Below are 20,657 nucleotides of genomic sequence, written 5' to 3'. Positions count from 1 at the left end.
CATGGCTAACAATAACAATTTAGAAGTTCCACCACCACTACCACAGTTACCTGTAAAAATTCTTATGGTGCATAATGAAAGGACTCTAAAGGAATATGCACTACCGAATCTGGTCATGGTTCAAGCAAGTATAACGAGGCCAACCATCACGACCAATAATTTCAAGATCAAGCCAGCTATGATTCAAATGATCCAAAATAATTTGCAATTTTAAGGAACAATGACAGAGGATCCGAGTCACCATCTAAAATGGTTCCTCAAGCTTTATGATAGCTTTAAATACAATGGGGTCACTGATAACACTATTTGTCTTCGATTGTTACCTTTTTCATTAATTGATAACATCTTTTTTTAGTTAGATTCGCAGGCACCAAGATCAATCACGACATGGGACGAACTTGTAGAGAAATTCCTACAAAAGTTCTTCAACATTAGAAAGATGGTCCAACTAAGAAGGGAAATCTCTATGTTTAAACAATTGGAGGGGCAAAGTTTTCACGAAGCATGGAAGGCTTTTAAGATGCTGATTTAGAAATGCCCACACGATAGATTACCTGAGTGGTTACAACTGTAATTTTTTTTACAATGGTTTGTATGTGCATTCAAGGTCAAGATTAGATAGAGAAACAGGAGGTGCCTTGATGAATCAGAACGTTCGAGGATGCGTAAGAATGAATAGAAAATATGGCGATGAACTCCTGCGAATGGCCAACCGAACAACACACATGTAGCCAAAGACTATCTATGGTAAAGGCTGTCCAGGAGGAAGACAGCTATCAATAACTACTGGAGAGAACCAACCTTATAGAATCTGAGAATAGTGCACCGTCTGTTTATGAAGGGCACAAACTACTCTTCCATTACATTAATAATCCTATCGATGATGTGAATTACATAGGAAATAGGGGTAGAAACCCTTATTCAAATACTTATAATACAGGATAGAGAGATCACCCGAATCTAAGATGGGGAGGAAATCAAGGACGTAATACTTCAAATTAGGTTAAAAACACTAACTATCAACCTCCTTATTTATAGAAACCTCAGGACAGGGCCAACCCAAATGAGCATACTATATGTGGTAAATGTTTGGATCGAATCCAAGGAGAAATGCAGTCAATAAGGACAAACGTAAAGCAGGTGCAGTCTGAGTGCACCAATTCAACAAAAACATTGACTAAACTGGAGGATCAAATAAGCCAATTAATGAGTATGATGTGAGATATTAAAAGGAAAATTAGCACTAGCATTCCAAGTAATATTGAAACTAATCCATGAAAAGAATGGAAGGAGCATGTGAAAGCAATCATACTCTATTTGGGCAAAATCTTGAGTAGCCTAGAAACTTTGACACGAGTGGAGATAAGAGAGAATGCAGAAGATCTTCAAGAAGACTCTTGAGAAGTTGATGATGAGCCAGAACTAGAGGAAGTAGACAAACCAACAATTGAACTGAAAATAGAGACAATTAAAAACCCTATCGTTGCAAAGATACCGTTCCCTTCAAGGTTGGAAAAGAAACAAAAATGGGATGAATACATGTTTGTAAGTTTTCTAAACTTGATCAAAACATTAAATATCAACTTGCCTTTAATTGAACTAATTAAGAAAGTTCCTAAGTACGCCAAAATTTTAAAGGAAATCATGTCTAAGCATAGGAAATCATGAGCACTTCCTGTAGTGCTATTATATCTAGACAGGTTCCCCAAAAGCTAAAAGACCCAGGAAGCTTTACAATTCCCATAGAGATAGGGAGTATTTATTTCAATAGAGCCTTATGTGATTTAGGAGCTAGCATAAATTTAATGCCTCTATCAATATGCAAAAAAACTCATGTTAGGGGACCACAAGAACAATGAAATTACACTACAGTTGGCTAATAGATCTTCAGTGCATTTGAAAGGAGTATTAGAAGATGTGTTAGTCAAAGTGAGTAGCTTTATCATTCCAACGGAATTTGTAGTTTTAGACTTTGAAGAATATCGAGAGATACCAATGTTATTAGGTAGACATTTTCTAGCTTCTTCAAGGTCCACCATTGATCTGGAGAAAAATGAATTAACCATAAAGATTAATGGAGAAATAGAAATTTTTAAATGTGGTCGCCAACAGAGTGGGGCAAATAAAAACTTAGGGGATCATTGTGATGAATTATCTATCTTTAACCCTAATAAATCCAAATCAAGAGATGTACTTCCTATAATCAATGTAGGCCAAAATAACAGGTCTAGGGAAAGAGATAAGTGGAAGAAGGTAGAGTGGTATAACGGGCGATAGACCTATACTGAAATAACCAGAGAACTGACCTTATATGCATTAATGGTGTTGTTGGATGAATCCAACAGTAAAACTTGATAGTTTAAATTGATATTTAATTCTCTGTAAATTATTTTATATTTAACTAATTATTCAATCTAGATTTTAATTTTTATCAAATTTATGTTTTATAGGAACTGTGACACTCAAAAAATTGGAAATTTTGGGCGAAAACAAAGCCAGTGTCAAAACATGACAACCTCGTGTCACAACACCAAGGCCAGAATAAATGAAATTGTGAAAACCATCTCAATGTCGCAACATGGACTTTGTGTGTTGCGACACCAAAGATAGTTTACCAGAATTCTAAAATTCCAGAGTGTGTCACAACATCAAACCTCGATGTCGTGACAACGACAATCTATAGGGACATCATGACACAAAACCCCTATGTCGCAACATCGCTACAATTTTCTGCAGGGTTGACTCGACCCAGTTGGGCAACCTATCAGATTAATACTCATTTTACTCGATTTTTAGACCTAAAAACCTTTAATTTTTAACCTAAACACATCATAACTCAAAATCTAATTCTGTACTAAACATTAAACTGTCCCAAATACTCTCCATCAGTAAACCCTTTTTTCACTCCAAACCCTAAAATCATAAAACCCAATTTTTGTTATTCAAGTGCAAGATCATCAACCACTCGAGGAAAAGCAGCCAGAGGTTCAAGGAAATCAAGGTTAAGCGTTCTTTTCTCATTATTATTGTTCTGTTAAGATTATTGTTTTACATTACTTTGTAATATATAATAGTATTCAATATGCCTCCAAGAAAGATTAGAAGAACCAATAATTTGGAACCCTTGACGATTTCAAATCCCACAAATTTCTTGAATCCAAACGTTGATAAATATTTTCTAGAACTTCAGGGAAAAACATTTATTCAAGAGAGGGGATTTGAACCATCATTGGTTATTTGTTAGGAGATATGGCCTTTAGTTAGATATCATAGATGAGAACATTTTTGTACAATCCCAAAAGACTCTGCTATAGTGCCTGTAGTTGAGGAATTGTATGCATCTTTATGGGACCAAGAGTATAGAAAAGCTTAAGGTCGTATATGGGAAATGATACATGTGCGAGGGAAAGATGTACCAATTAACCCTTAGGTTATTTGTGAATTTTATAATGCTCCATTTTATGAAAACGATTTTATAGAAAAAACTGATTAGAAATGTTTTCGAGATATAAATGTGGATAACATTATAAATTTCCTAATAGTTGGGAGGGGTGAATGGAAATACTGTCCAAGTACTGATATTCCAACCTCCTTTAATCAAGAAATAATGTTTCCTAAAGTAAAAATGTGGATTCAACTTCTGTGCACTAGAATAGCTCCTATTTTGAATGTTTCTAATGCTAATACTTTTCGAGTGGTTCTGCTTTACGCTATTTTGCAGAAAAAATAGGTATGCATTGGAACGTGGATATACCAAAATATGAAGTGATTCGTTAGTGGCTAGATAGTGGGAGTCTTCTTTCCTTACTTAGTGATGACCTTATGTAAAAGAGCAAGCATTTCGATGGCGTCTACGGAGCAATCAATGAAGCCATCTCGAAGCATAATTGGTGACACTCTGTATAAACAATACACTGAGGTTTGAGCTAAACAGATTAATGAGTGGAATAAATGCCAGCAAGAGATGATGGTCGCTCCAGCTTTGTCTCAAAGGAAAGAAAAATCGACCACTCAACAAGAAATTGGCAAGAGTAGTCATCCCAAGCAAGACTAGATGATACACTAGATGTAGGAGTCAGGCTCGATTTTTCATGAATTTGCACAACAAAACAATAATAGGGTACCTAATTATACGCCAGGTATGTTTAGACCGATGAATCCAGTAAAGGAAGAAGAGGAGCATGAGAGCAAAAAGGAAAAAGGAACCGAGGAGGGGGAGGAAGATGATGAGATGGATTTTGAGGAGGATGACTGAACTTTTAATTTTTGTTTTTAAAGATTGTATTAAATTTGGATGATTTTTAATTTATTTAAATTGTTAAGAGTAGGAATAATAATAGACTTGTAGTTTTTTTGTGTTTATATTTTCTGTATAGGAAAGCCATGTAGAAGAAACACAACGATTTTGGGCTTTTAATGATAAAAGGATGAGGCACCCACCAATAGTTTGCGATGCTATCACGATCAATCGGGTAACTTCGTTCCTTATTTTGTGGGGCTACATATTGAGGGGAATGTGTTTTCCAAAGTGTGGGGGATAACATAGAAAATTTGTTTAATTTCTATGTTTTTCTTTGATTTTTCTTGTCAAATGTGTGCTTGAGCTTGTAGAAATACAAGTGACTAGTTAGGAGCATGTACATAGGTTGATTATATTTACAGTAAAGTTGGCATGATGATAGGTGATTTTAAATTTTTTATTATTAGACTATTAAGTTCTAGATATTACACCGTGAATAGGCACTAAGTAATGAAATGTACCAGATGATATAGATAATACAAGGAAACAAGCATGCTAGTATGAATGATAAATTGTTGAATTTGTGATTGTTTAGTTGATTAAATTTGTGAATATTGAGATACTTAGGGATGACTTAAGGCTGATATACACCCAGACCAAAAAATTTAACCTTATTTATTCATTCTTAGTACCAATTTTGAGCCATAAAACACTTATTGATGAACCTCTATACAAATTCCAAGCCAAAAGCAATGATTTGTGCTTACCTTTTTCTTTAGTCCTGAACTGCATGATTATAGAATTTTGACCATACATATTGAGGGTTAAGTAGACACATTACGGTGGTTTTGTAAAAATAGAGCGATAGGAAACATTAGTAGAGTATATTGATTATAGGTTAGCTTAAAACTGCAAAAAGAAAAATTCAAAAAGAAAATTAACGAGTAGAGAAAGTACGTGAAAGTAAAAGCAAGTGTAAGTGAGGTATCGTGAAAAAGAATGAAAAGTAACAAAGTCACAACTATGGAAAAACCCATTCATTATTGCATAAAAAATCATGAGCTAGTTGTAGTTAATATTTGATGCTAAGATTTCCTATAGAGGAGAAATAAGGAAGGTGAGAGAAGGAGAAATAAGACGGTGAGTGAGAAAGGGTCACTAAGGGGGAGAATAGGTGACAATATAATGTACCAAACTATTTTCATGCTTGAAACCATTTTGATGCTTACTATTCTTGAATTCCATACATGTCCTAAACCTCAAAACATTACAAGCTGAAAATCCCCATTTGATCTAGGTAGACTTATTCACAATTTGAAATCACACTAAATAATTACATTTATGACTATTTATATTCTGTTAGGATAATTGAATTACTTGCATAATCTATTGATGGATTGCTACATTTGAGACTCTTAATACTTATATGCTTTGTAATATACTGAACTTAGGTGTTTGATAACAGAAGTGGTAAGTTAGCTATATATAATTCTAAGATTGTGTGTAAATATGAAATGCTTATTTATGTGCTCCAAAACAAACAGTTGTACCATACTTGCTCAAGGGTCGTCTTTTCATTTTCTATTTTGAGTTGTTTTGCTTGAGGACAAGCAATGATTAAGTGAGGGGAAATTGATCTGCCATAATTCGGTGTAGCAGACTAAACTAGTTTTAGCACTTTTGGAGTTTTAATACAAGCATTTTGATTCATTTTGAATTATGTTTTCACAATTTTAGTCAAATTCAATAAAGTGTGTGATTTAAGTCTTTTATTGACCTTAGGAGCCGAATGAGGCCTAAAGGTGAACTAAAATATTTTGTGAGCGTGCAGGAGACTATTAGAAGGCATGTTAACTCAATATTGGTCACTGTGTTGCAACACGGAGCATTGGATGTCGCAACATAGGGAGCAAAATAGAAGAATTTCAAGACTACCTTTGGTGTCGCGACACAACTTGAGGATGTCGCGACACACCCCTAAAGATACCCTGAAAAGGAGTATACTGCCTTCAATTTCACGACACATGACCTGGTGTGTCGTGATATCACCTCTGTATGGGAAATAGTTATGATCTAGAGGCGTTTTGGTTCACACAATCAAACATTAAGCACAAGGACGATAGCTGAACTAGGGTTAAGGATGACGACCACTCTAGAGTCTATAAATAGACTCATTTAACACATGTTATGGACATCTTTCTTATTGTATAATTTTATTCTTAGAATTAGACTTTAGTTTTTATTTTTTCTTATACTTTAGGTTTATTTTGGTTTTTTATTTTTGTTCCTGTGGAGAAATCAGATTTGTAGAACATAATCAAACTCTGTGAGGATTTTGCACTCAATTCTGAATACAAATGAAGCTTCTTCTTCTAAACTTTATACTATTGAATTATTATTCATGTTTACTCTTTCGATCAATTTTATATTGTTTATGAGATCCATGAGAAACTAATCCTCTTGTAGGGGATTAGCGAGTGGAGGTATGATTGATTAATTTCTTTGTAAGGTTCTCTTGCGGATCAACTATTCAGGAAAAGAAGAATCTAAAACCTAGGCCTGACAACCCTAGAAAGTCATTAAGGTGGGAACTAACCGAAATTTGGTATAGATCCCAAAAACCTTTCTTTTTATTTCATCGTAATATTATCGATTTCAAGTACTCATTAGATCTATTAATGCTTAGATTACGAGTAATTTAGTGCTTGCCTCCCTCGGGTACGATCCTCAGAGTACTCATCTACTCTGTTGTAACTATATTACAACTTGACCCATTTACTTGTGCATACCATCTTTTCATATATTTTGTGCAGGATTTCTACTCAGGATATTGGTACGTCCGGAGGCAGTCACATAGTTCTATCAATAACTTCATCCCTTCGGACTTACTTTCTAACTTATCTTAAGGATGGTTCTTTTATACTTGCTCTTCGCGAAATGATGTTTAAAGTTACTCTTCATACCTAATCATTCTTCAACTTCCCTTTTCTCTTACTATTTACAAGTATATGCCCTACTTTGTATTCATTAGATGTTCTAGCGCAATCTAGTCTCTCTAATTTCGATTAAGAGCCATGTGGTATACGTCATACCATTTCAAATAGAGTCTGCCACAAAGGAAGCTCATTAAGAATATCTTACCAAGGGTTTAACATTGTCCACCACAAAGGCATTTCCTTCATATTTTAGCCTGCATGTCTTTCCTTTAAAGTTCGCTATGAATACCATTCCTTCAGAGTTTGCCATGAGTACCATTCCTTTAGAGGTCACCACGAAAACCATTCCTTCAGAGTTTTCAATGAATACCATTCCTTAACAGTTTGCCATGAATACCATTCCTTTTGAGTTTGCCATGAATACCATTCCTTCAGATTTCACCATGAGTACCATTCTATTAGAGTTCTCCATGAATACCATTCCTTCCAAGTTCACAACATGGGGTTTCATTCAAATGGTTTCCATAAGGGCTATCCTTCCAGAGATTGCCACAAAGGCTATTCATTCCAAGATTCGCGACAAAGACTTTCATTTCATGATTCCCCAAAAAGGCTTTCATTTCCTAACGTGTTTAAAATATGGATTTCCTAAACTCAAATTATGTGAGGTTTGCCCATCATTGTCCTGGGACACGCAAAGAACCCCATTGGGTAATCACCGTCCTTTAGTTGTTTTTCGAAGGTGCCATGGCCATGGGCTTTTCCTTTAGGATTCATATCAAAAATCGTGTTTTTAGTCCCGACAAACCCTTTTAGACTCCACCGCGATGAATAGACATAGACTTACTTGACGGACACTTCATGCACTAACATTGCTTAAGACTCAACACTTTAAGTCACTAATCATACACTTCATCGCATGCATTTCAGATGTGTTGTACAACCAAACTCAAACTTCACATAACTTGTCAAATTCATATGAACTATACATGCAAACCCCAACAAACACTTAGACTATACACTTATAGTTTCTATTTCGTAATTATAACGATTACCTTAGACGTTAATTGTATGAAAAATATACATGCAAGAGTCAGTATAGAGACACACCTGATTCTCAATTACTACACTAGACTTCCATCACGATATCAGTGGCAACTACTGCTATAGAACATAGAAACCCATCAATATGTATTCATATACCCCTTTTGCCATTATTTCTAACATTGAAAATCCCCAAGCAATACCTTATATCTTTATTTTACTGACCTACCAGATCTAACAGACTTGTTCTTTCTCAGCATAGCATGCAAAATCATGAATCCTACCTTGAAACAGAGTAATTACTGGTAAGGACCCAGATCTACAAATTCGACTCTAATTATCTTAATAGGTTGGTTGATACTCGCTTATCTCCTGACATCACTTTCTCAACTAGGATAAATTACGATTTACTCGGTTCAACTTTATCTTTTGATATTGTCTACCCTATGATAACTTTATCTCACATGTTTAAGAACACATAATTTATATCAACTAATCCATCTCGAGAAACTCCAAATCCTCCGTTAGTCACATTCTTATCCATTCGTTAATCTTTGCTAAGGGATTTAGCCATTCATGTTATTCATAATCTCAACTTCAATTGAAGAAACCATGTAAGAAACACGATCAATTCAGAGAAGAAAAGAGATTTGAATAATTATGGATTGAGGCTCCATTTGTTTCAATGTAAAAGATTTTGCGAAAAATATTTTCAGCCTTTTCCGGTGTTTGTTTCATGTAAAATAGGTGGTCAGCGTAAAATATTTTCCAATCAAAGTAAAATTACTCAATTATTTTCGTAAGACATTTTCCAGACTGATAAGACTCTATTCACTGTAACACTCCCATACCTGACCTAAACATGGGGTCAAAGCACCAAGATGTTACATTCTCTTCTACATTCTTCACTTATCAAATATTTTCTTATAAACTTTCATAACTTTTCAATTTAGCCCATTTCTGTCATAAAAGTTCAATACTCATTAATTAATCATATGAAAGCAATTTTCTTTCTTGTTAGAATTTGATCATATAATTTATCTCAATATTTTGTTTCACATATCAAATTTCTATGTATTTCACTTCTATCATTTCATCCACATATTTTCTGCAGTCTAACAATTTAGTCCTTATCATAAAAAAATTCCATATTTTCCCTAATTTCACTTTTACAATACTTTATGCATATTTCATCATCTCATATCACATTCATTAAACTTTTATCATAATTTCCTTATTTACATATTAAATTGTTTCACACTTAAACTTTTGTACATTTTTTAATTTAGTCCCTATTGCCATGTAATTTATTTTTCATCATATAAGCACTTTAATTAAATAATTCATTATAATATCTTATTTCACATAAAAATTTTTAATGCATATCACTTCTCTTGTTTCGATTATAAATTTCACAAAGTTTACAATTTAATCCTTAACAACTAGACTTGCTCATGCGTCGGGCCACTCAGCTCAACTCGAAGGGCCACACAAAAAGTGGGAGGGTATGGGTAAAAGTACAGGCCTTAAAAATGGGCTTGGGTAAAAATAAGGCCCGTTTAGAAAATGGGTCAAGCCTCGGGTAAGGCTTTTTTGGCCCGAGCTCGGCTCGGCCGAGTATGCAAATTTTTTTTACTATTTTATTGTTATTATTTTTTCTATTTCATTGCTTCTTTCTTTGTTTTTTTTTTCACTATTTTTCTATCATTTCACTATTATGTTTCTACTATTTTGTTATTATTGTATAACTATTCTTTTATTGTTATTTATGTTACCATTTTAGAGGCATTTGCTTGTTAAGTTGCACTTATCTTAGTGTTATTTAAGCATACATATACTTTTTAAAAAAATATTTTTAATTTTTTGGGAAACCTTTATTTTAATGTTTTTAGTACTTTTGATGTATTATATTTTTTAAAAATTATATAAAAAATAATATTAAAAATTAATATGGGCGTAGGGGCAGGACTCGAGTTTAGCATTTTTATTCAGGCCGGGCTTGGGCAAAAATTATCTCAATATCTTTTTCACATATCAAATCTCTGTGTATTTCACTTCTATTATTTCATCCACATATTTTCTCAAGTTTAACAATTTAGACATTGCCATCATAAAAATTTCATATTTTTCACAATTTCACTTTTACAATACTTTATGCATATTTCATCATCTCATAACACATTTATTAAAATTTCATTATAATTTCCTTATTTACATATTAAATTGTTTCGCTTAAACTTTTGTACAATTTTAATTTATCCCTATTGCCATGTAATTTATTTTTCACCATATAAACACTTTAATCAAATAATTCATTATAATATTTTATTTCACATCATAAAATTTCATATATATCACTTCTCTTGTTTCAATTATAAATTTCACAAAGTTTATAATTTAATCATTAACATCATAAAAATTCATTATTTATTATAATTTCACCTTAACATCACTTTGTAATCAATTCACTACTTCATTTAAACTATTTACCATAAATATCAAATGTATATTTTTTCATTGAAAACAACTTTTATGAAATATTTCTAGGAAATCTTTCAAATAACATAAAATATTTTACATAGATTCATCCAAACACCGAAACTATTAGCTTTTCTAGAAAAATAAGTCATTTTCAAGAAATCATTTTTCAGAAGCCATTTTCAGTGAAACAAACGGAGCTTGAATATTGAATTGGAAACAGAGTAGCAAATCTCTCAATTGGAATAATGGAATAAAAAATGCAAAGAAAAATATAAACTAAATACTTTAATGAAATAAACAAGTCCTTGAATCAAAACTAATTCAAGAAGAAAAACAAGAAAGTACTTAAAATTCGAAAAGAAAATAACTGTAACACCCCTAACCCGTATCCATCGCCAGAATAAGGTTACAGAGCATTACCGTAAAAATGTAACTTTAAAACATGTATCTCATACATTAACATAAAGATAACATAAAACATTCATTTACATGCATATCGTCCCTTAATCGAGCCTTCGAGGCTTTAAAAACACAATAGAATTAATTCAAGACTAAATTGGAAACATTTGGAAACAGTTGGAACATTTAGGAAAAAGATGATAAAATTGAACTGCAGGGGTTACACGGCCGTGTAACTCAAATGGCTGAGACACACGCCCGTGTAACATTCGAAATAGGGACACACGTTTGTGTCCCAGCCCCTGTAACTTTCTGAGTTGGGTCACACAGCCAAGCTACACGCCCGTGTGCCAGATTGTGTAACTCTCGAAATGGCTCCACACGCCCATGTCCCATGCCGTGTGCTAGGCCGTGTAACAGCCTGACTTGCATGCCTTAAAACCTACAGGGGACACATGACCATGTCACCTTGCCATGTGTCACACACGGCTGAATCACACGCCCGTGTCTCAGGCTGTGTGGGCATGGAATTAGCCAAAATCAAGCCATTCCTATCACCAAATCAAGTATGTACCTAAAAGCATTTTGTGCACATGACCAAAGCATAAAACCCTTACCAAAACATGCATAAAATGACCAATTCAAAAGGCCAAATCCATTCAACCAATATGCCATACAAGGCACCTTAAATGCAAACATACAGTTTTATCTAAGCATATACATATACTTGTCCACATTTCATTCATAATCGTCTAGTCCATTTCCATCTCAAAACATAATATAACTTGACCTATATCACTTCAACATAAACTTACCATTTGAGCCATACCGTTCATGCATCATATGTACCAAATTGACACAATTCAACTATCATCAAAATGGTACCAAAACAACCAACTCATACATACCAAAATCAACATCTAAACATTCAACTAAACATCCAACACAAGTCCACCTATACAGGCCACTATAACCTTGGCTAAAACATCAAAATCTACCGATATAATCGTTGGATAGTGTGATAAATCTCTGATGAGCTTCCAAACCGATGAGCTTTTGATTAACTATAAAACATAGGAAAAAAACTAAGTAAGCACATAATACTTAGTAAGTTCATAAGACATGAACATAGCTTACCATTTCAATACATAATATCAAGATTAAACATGGCATAATCTAACCACAAGCTTGATACAAGCCTAAGCACCATCAACAACACATGTTAGTATTCAAATATAATTCACTTGTATTAACATAGGGTAAGCTATTTGTACATGAACATACTTCTTTTAAATGCATCATTTTCATTAACATAATACACTTTCATTGAAACTATCCATTTCAATCCTTTTCATAATTTCATGACATAGTTCATTTGAACACTTACCTTTTCTTTCTTTTTCATGTCCATTGGACCATTTAGAATAACATCCGATATGCGGGAAAGCTCACACAAAGTGCGCTAAACATATAACCTTAACCTTTCATTTTCCTTTACATAATTGCTCACATAAGTTGTGGGTTGAAATGTAAGCTGCACGATGCTGCTCACACAAGTTGTGGAGTATCCGCAACAAATACATGACCTCAGCCATTGGTAGGACATTCAAGACCAGCACCCGAATATGAAAACCCTAACGACATGTCATTTGTATCCTACAAATTCCTAAGGTTCAAACAGGGCTCAATAATCATCGTGACATCGTTGTATATACATCATTTAGTTATATGACAAATAGCACATTAACATATAGATCAAAATAACATTAAACAATATTTAATTATGCAAACTTACCTCGATGACAAAGACGTAGGAACGAGATCAACTAATCTGAGGCTTTAGCATTCCTCGATCTAGATCCGTACGAGGTCTATCTTGATCTAAATAGGAAAATTCAATCCATTTAATACTTCTATTATTCAATTTAGTCCATAATTAATATTTTTGCAAACTTACAATTTTCCCCTAACATTTTAACCTTTTCTGTAATTTAGTCTTTAAGCTCGTAAATTGAAATCTAAGCATTTTCCTCCTCATTTCATGCTAGTCGAATTCACTAGGGACCTATATCAACCCATAAAAATTAGAATTTCACAAATTTACCATGAAATTTTATTACTTTTACAAATAAGTCCCTAAATGACATTTTCATCAAAAATCACTTTACAAAACTTGTTTGTTTATCAACAAGGACTCATAATTTCCATAAAACATCAAGAATCATGCAAGAACATTCATGGAAAAACCCTGTACCTTTAACAGTTTTGCAAATTGATCCTCGGGCTAGCTAGGTTAAACTACAATGATCTCAAAAATATAAAAATCATTAAAAACAGGACAAAATTACATACCATGCACCAATATTTTCTTGGCCAAATATCCCCCTTGCTCAAATGGTGTTTTAGGTTTTCCAATTAGAAAAGATGAAGATGACAATGCTTTGTTCATCTTTTTTATTATATGTGATATCAATTATAAATAATTAATTTGTTTTAATAAAGTATTTATCTATTGTTAAATTTTTTATAGCATCTGTTTACTCGGGTCCGGTGACTGGGCAGGGTAAGAGGTGTTACAGCCATTTTAATTCTTAACTAGTAACTGTTATTATAAGTAAATTCAACTAATGGAATAAAATTTTCCCAACTACCTCAACTTTGAGATTGAAACATCGAAACCTATCTTCAAGTACCTGAATTACTCGTTCTGTCTAACCGTCTTTTTATGGATGAAAAGTTGTACTAAATTTCAACTTGGTACCCATAGCTTTGTGTAACTTACCCCAAAACCCGGAGGTAAGTCTCAGGTCAAGATCAGAAATGATTGATAACGGAACACTGTGCAATCTGACTATCTCTGTAACATACAATTTTGCCAAATTCTTGAGTGAGTAATACGTACGTACGGGTATGATATGTGAAGACTTGGTTAACGAATCAACTATAACCTAGATCGCATTTTTCTTTTGTGGTGTTAACGATAACCCTAAAATAAAATCCATAGTAACTCATTCCTATTTCCACTCGAAAATCATAATAATCTGTAATAACTCGGATGGAACCTAATGCTCTACTTTTACCTGTTGACACACAAGGCATTTCCATACGAACTTAGAGATTTAATTTTTCATGCCCAACCACCAATCCATCTATTTCAAATCACAATACATTTTCGTGCTACCCGGCAGTAATGAATAAATGTTGTTGTGAGCTTCACTTAAAATGTTCTGTTTCAGGTACGAATCATCAAGTACATACAACCTATTACGGAAATATAAGCTTCCATTCATACCAATACTATAATCAGCCATATGGCCAATTTCAACCATTTCCCATTTAGCCAACAAATTCAGATCATCAAACTACAACTCTCGTATTTTCTATAAAAACAAATGCTTAGCTTTGAACTCAGCTAAAATAGAACCATCATGTTTCAACTTAAGTTGAGCATTCATTGATCAGAGAGCAAAAAGGGACTTTTGGCTCAAGGCATCTGTAATGATGTTCGTTTTTTCCAACTCAATGCAAAAGCAACTACAGCCAACCTAAGATCGTGTGTTGGATAATTCTTTTCATGAGTTTTAAGATGTCAAGAAACATACGTGATAAATTTTCCGTTTTGCATCAAAACACATACCAAACCACTCAAAGAAGCATCACTACACCCAACAAATTATTTCCCCGATTCAGGATATGTTAACACTAGTGCCTCTGTCAACAAACTTTCCAATTGATCAAAACTTTGCTGCCATTTATTGGGCCACACAAAACTAACATCTTTCTGTAACAGTTTCATCATAACTAAAGCTATGGTCAAAAAATTCTTCACAAATCGTCAATAATATCCAGGTAATCCCAGAAAACTGCGTACTTCAGAGACATTTCAAGGAGGCTTCCAATTCAAAATAGCAGAAATCTTGTTTGGATCAACTCGTATCCCTTCAACTGAAATTACATGATTGAGAAATCTAACTTCTTTGAGTCAAAACTCGTATTTGCTAAACTTTGCATACAATTTTTTTTCACGCAAGGTCTGTAATACGATTCTCAAGTGCTGGGCATGCTTGGATTCTTTTCTAGAGTAAATAAAAATATTATCAATAAAAAACAAGGAACCTGTCGATATGTGGCTAAAACACCCGATTCATCAGACCCATAAATGTTATAGGGGCATTAGTCAATCCAAAAGGCATAAGTAAAAACTCGTAATGTCCATAACTGGTTCTGAATGTTATTTTCAACACATCTACCAATTAATTCTTGTAACTGAGCTTTTAATTCTATTTGACCCATTTTGTATGGAGCAATCAAGATCAGAGCAGTTCTTGGCACTAATTCTATAGCAAACTCGACTTCTCACTCTGGTGGTATATCTAACAATTCCTTAGGAAAAACATCTGTAAACTCACAGACTATTGTTACCTGATCAACTTTCATTTCTGATACTCTGGAATCTAGGATATAAGCTAAAAATGCATTGCATCTTTTTTGGATCAATTTCTGTGCGGATATTGTTGAAATCATGCTTACAACACAATCAAATTGATTAGATTCAACAAAAATTAATTCACTACTCTGACATCTAAAATCAATTCGTTTTTGTTTACAATCCACTATAGCATCATGCACTATCAGCTAATCCATTCCCAGAGTAACGTCAAATTCATTAAAAGGCAATAACATCAAATCAACAAGAAAGTCATAACCCTAAATTTTTAGTGGACACTATTTGCAAACTAGATCAACTATGACACTTTGTCCTAAAGGGTTCATTACTTTAAAAACATTATCAGTTGTCTCAACCGGTAAACTCTTTTCCGTTACTAACCTAGTGCATATATACGAATGTGTCAACCCAGGGTCAATTATTGCATACACAATAACATCAAATATAGAAAAGGTACCAGCAATAACATTAGGAGATGAGGCTTTCTCAAGTGCATAGATCGCATAAGCTCTTGCAGGAGCTCGAGCTTCAGATCGAATTGATGTATCTTTGGTTTCCCTTTTACTAACTCTATTTGTGCCACTAATTCCTAGTCGTCTACATCTCATAGAAGTAACAACAAGTTTTTTATTTTAATCTCTGTTTAATTTAGCTCGATTCGGGTAATCTTTCTTATAATGATTGGGAGATCCACAAATAAAACAAGACTCGTCTTTCAATCTACACACTCTAAAATGATTTTGGCCACAATGGTCACATTCAGGTTTACTTACATTCCGAACACAACCTGCACTGGCAACAGAAGGCGTCAGTGATCTCATACTATTATGTTTCATTTTATCTCTACCAAAAAATCCTGATGCCATTAAAAACGACTACTAAATTCAATCATTTTCTTCGATGGGGAGCAAAAAATGTTCTAGGTGTGTTACGCTTATTAAAGTCATGAGTTTTTGCTTTATTATATTTTTTATGGTTGTACACTTCTTCTATTTTCTCAGCACGACCAGATAGAACTACAAACTTACAAATATCCATTGCACCAACCAACAACTTGATCTCATTGTTCTATCCATCTTCAAACCGGATACACATTTCTTCCCCAATGGCTACAATTTCATCGGCATAGTTACCAAGTTGTATAAACTTGCATTCATTTCAACAACTGATCTATTACCCTGTTTCAACTCGAGAAATTCCTTTTTATTTTTATCAAGGTATCGTTTGCTGACATATTTCTTTCAAAATTTAGTTTTAAAGAATTCTCAGTTAATCCGTTCTTTTGGAACAACCGCAATAGAGTCAACCACCAATGAAAATCCTCTTCTGGAGAACACAACATTTTATCCAGAAATATTTGTCTGTATTCTAACCAATACACGAACCTAGTCAAATCATCACCCACTCTACCACGAAACTTTTCGGCCCCGTATTTTCAAACTTTATCAAAAAAAAGCTAGTGAATATTCTATCGTATAGCGCATTAAGAACCAAGGGGTGGAGTTTGTAGAGCCGCGACATTGGATTTCATAGACGTATTAAACATATCATTCATCATGCTAAAAAAGGCACTATGAGCCTCTTCTCTGGGCCCTTCAAAATCGGGCACATTATGGGCAGCCCCTTGATCGGTTGTTGGAATATTACTCTGTACTCCGTCGAAATCTACTCGATTGGATTTAGTTGATATCTTTTATCTATAAGAAAACAAGTCACATTGGTCAAGTGTCATCACACTATCACAAGTTATAAAGTGGCATGTAATTCTAGACTCAATACATGCTACGTTCAGTCGTAAAATCAACTAAATCGTAGCTTTGATACCAATAAATGTAACACCCCAAACCCTGTTTGATCAACTGACCCGAGTTACAATACGCTACAAACAACCAGAATAACTTATTCAATTTAAACATCAATTAATCATCATTATACAAACATACATCAACTAGAAAGAGTGAAAATCAAACTATATATACCTTTAAACCATTATAAAATTTAGACTCAAGCTTAAATTTGGACTAAATTATAAAATTTAAAACTTTGGACAAATATCGATACAAATTATATAAGTATCGATACAAAAATATTAATCGATACAATTTTGGCATTTTGCCAAATCAAGGTATTGATAATATTATCAAAGGATCAATAAAAAACAAAAAAACACCGATACTAAGCAAAATAATTTATATCAAATTTGAATTCTGTTAATTCTTGAATCAGTTCATTTAGTTTGGTATCGATACTTTGGTCCATTTTATCAATACTTTTATCAAGATGATAAAAAATCACAAGTTCAAAAGATCATTTCATAACCAAGCCTAAAACTTAGTTCATAAATGCATATCGGCAGACATATAACATGTATAAAATTCATTCAATCCAACCTAAGTGCTTAACCAATATTCTCTCATTAGCACCACAATTTAAGCATTAAAGTATAAACCATTTTAAGCATTAACCATTAGCAAATCATATCATCCATTCCATGAATTCAATACTGAATCAAACATATTACACCATTATTCATATTGCTAGCATATTACCAACCAAAACTAACCTAGTTACCTAAAACATTTAAGCAAAATCAACCATTCAAAATGAACTTAGAAACCAAAACATGACATTGCCTTCACATGCCACAATCAACCAAAATACCAATTGGGATTTACATTTATATACGCATTTCACACTTAAAATGGCACAAAACATATCCATAATGCTTATAACATGCATAACCAAGACCCTATTTACATGCCACTTATAACCAACCAAAATAAGTAAATAGTGACTGACAGAATTGATGGATAGTGTGATCTTTAGGAATGATCCAACAGACAAATCCAATCCAATAATCTACAAGGAAGAAAAATAAAACTAGGTAAGCTTATATAAAGCTTAATAAGTTCGTTTAGCACAGCATTACAAACCTATCATTTTAAATTCATAATTAATACTTAACATTGAATTAGTAGTTCCTTGCTTTGTTTTATAATTCCTACCATATCAAATGGTTAAGCATGAACATATCATATCAATATAATATGTCAAAGTTCACATACTAAATGATAACCAATATAACATAGCTCATCATGACATATGGTTTCAATTCCATTTCATTTACCAACTGTTCTCCTAGAGGACTATAGTAAACTGGCTTTAGATACGTGGAAAATAATGCTCACACAAGTTGACAATCGGGACATTAACCAATACATGATGCAACTCACATAAGCTAAAAAAAATCTGGAGAAAATGCTAGATTCTAGCCGGTACATAGTACCTGAAACTATAATCACCGGCAGAAAATGCCTGGAATAGAAACATCGATACATAGTACCTGGAACTATAATGAAATGTCATTTGTATCCTAGCTATTTAATAAGTTGACACTGGATTTAACCTATATTCCATAGTTATTATATGCTCACAAATTTAAACCATGTTCATAAGATCACGTACATTCACTAGAATAACATCTGTCAATTCAACTATGTACAATGCCATAATTTATATTTCAATCTCTTTTCTTTCCACTTTCACAACTATTTCAATTAATCACATTAATTATGCATATCTACTTATATGATCATATACATAATTAAATTCAACTATCATACATTATATTAAACATAGTATGAACTTACCAAAACATAGTAGCTACCGATACCTCGACGACGACAACTCAATAACTTTTCCTTTCCCGCGACTATCAACCGATTGATCCTTTTCTTGGTCTATATATAATAATTTAGCACAATGAACCAATTAAAATATCTTAAAATATTTAATTTCATGTAATTGAACCTTTATCAATTTTTTATACTTTTACCCTAAACTTGATCTTATATTCAATTTAGTCCCTAAATCCAGAACTTATAAAATTGTCAGAATTAGGTACCAACCAAAGCTAGCTAATTACCACATTTATTTCAAGGACGAGCCATTGGCTTAGTGGTTAAGAAAAATTAGGAGACAGACAAATTGGCTTAGGAACCCGAGTTTAATTCCTTTCCCATGCAAATTGTCAGTTTTTGCTATTTTTTGCTATTTTTGCTCCCACTCCCCTATTTTTGTGCTACCTAGCCCAGTAAACCCTAGGCATTTATACTAATTTCTTTTTTCAACTTTTTCATTAGTTCATTTGCTACTCTGGTCATCCCTCACATGTCCCTCTTCCTTTCTCTAAAATTTTCTTCTTTCTTTAGTGATTTCACCATAGTTGTGTCGCCCCCTTTGCTTAAGTTTTTACAATTATTTTTCCAAGGAACTTGATAGTTTTTTAACCTCCTAAACCAGCCCCTTTTCTGTCCTAAAACTCACTTTTGTTCTTCCCCTTTCAGCCTCCCTTTGTTGTCCATTGCCGCCCCCTCTTCTCTATTTCTAGTGGTACCGATAAGTTATATTTTTCCTTTTATTTTGCTCTCCCTTGTGTTCTAATTTTTGGTTGCCATTTTTACATCCAATAAACCATAATTCTAGCCCTAAAAATCATTCATTTTTCTGTCCAAATATCCAACCTAGGCTACCCAAGTCATCCCATTTTCTACTGCTGCTTGTGGTGTTGCCTCCCTTTAGAACACCATTATTTTGGGCTGTCATTTTCTTTTCAATTTCTGCCCCTTACAGCACTAAGTTTCCTTACTTATCCTCTATTTAAATATGATCTAAATATTCTTAATTGATGGGGTATCCAAGTTTTTTTATCCGACAAGTCAAATCTGGTTATTGAGCAATGTTAACTGTAGATATATGCGAGATCTTGCATTGTTTTGATTCTGTTAGTAGTTGTTTCTTTGGCCGATTGCTCTAAGGTGTCAACTCAAATATTAGATATTGATTTTTTAGTATTATTTATGTTTTAGGTTCTGATTTGAATATCCCGAATCAACAGTGAAATTGGATTTCATTTGTGCCTTCGTTTCGCATAAAATCAGTGTAAGTTACTGAACCGAAGTGGATCTAAAAATTAATTAGTGTAGCACTGATTTGGCCGAACCCTTAAGGGGTGTTTCAAGTCTGGTTTTAATAGTATTTTAACATGTTAGATATTTTAATTTGGTTTTAGGTACATTTAACACATGAGTGCAGAAACGCGGACTCTTAC

The 20,657-nt window shown here is 33.4% G+C and overlaps 1 non-coding gene across 1 annotated transcript; it reads right to left on the bottom strand.

The window, feature by feature from the left end:
- Positions 1-445: 445 nt before the first annotated feature.
- On the bottom strand, positions 446-552 carry LOC128035765 (small nucleolar RNA R71). Its single transcript, XR_008192314.1, has one exon. It is a non-coding gene; the product is annotated as a small nucleolar RNA R71 (small nucleolar RNA).
- Positions 553-20,657: the final 20,105 nt, after the last annotated feature.

Source organism: Gossypium raimondii, chromosome 12, assembly GCF_025698545.1.
Source record: "Gossypium raimondii isolate GPD5lz chromosome 12, ASM2569854v1, whole genome shotgun sequence".
In the NCBI taxonomy this organism is placed as follows: domain Eukaryota; kingdom Viridiplantae; phylum Streptophyta; class Magnoliopsida; order Malvales; family Malvaceae; genus Gossypium; species Gossypium raimondii.
Note: the sequence above shows the minus strand (reverse complement) of the source record. Positions and strands in the feature narration are given on the sequence as shown.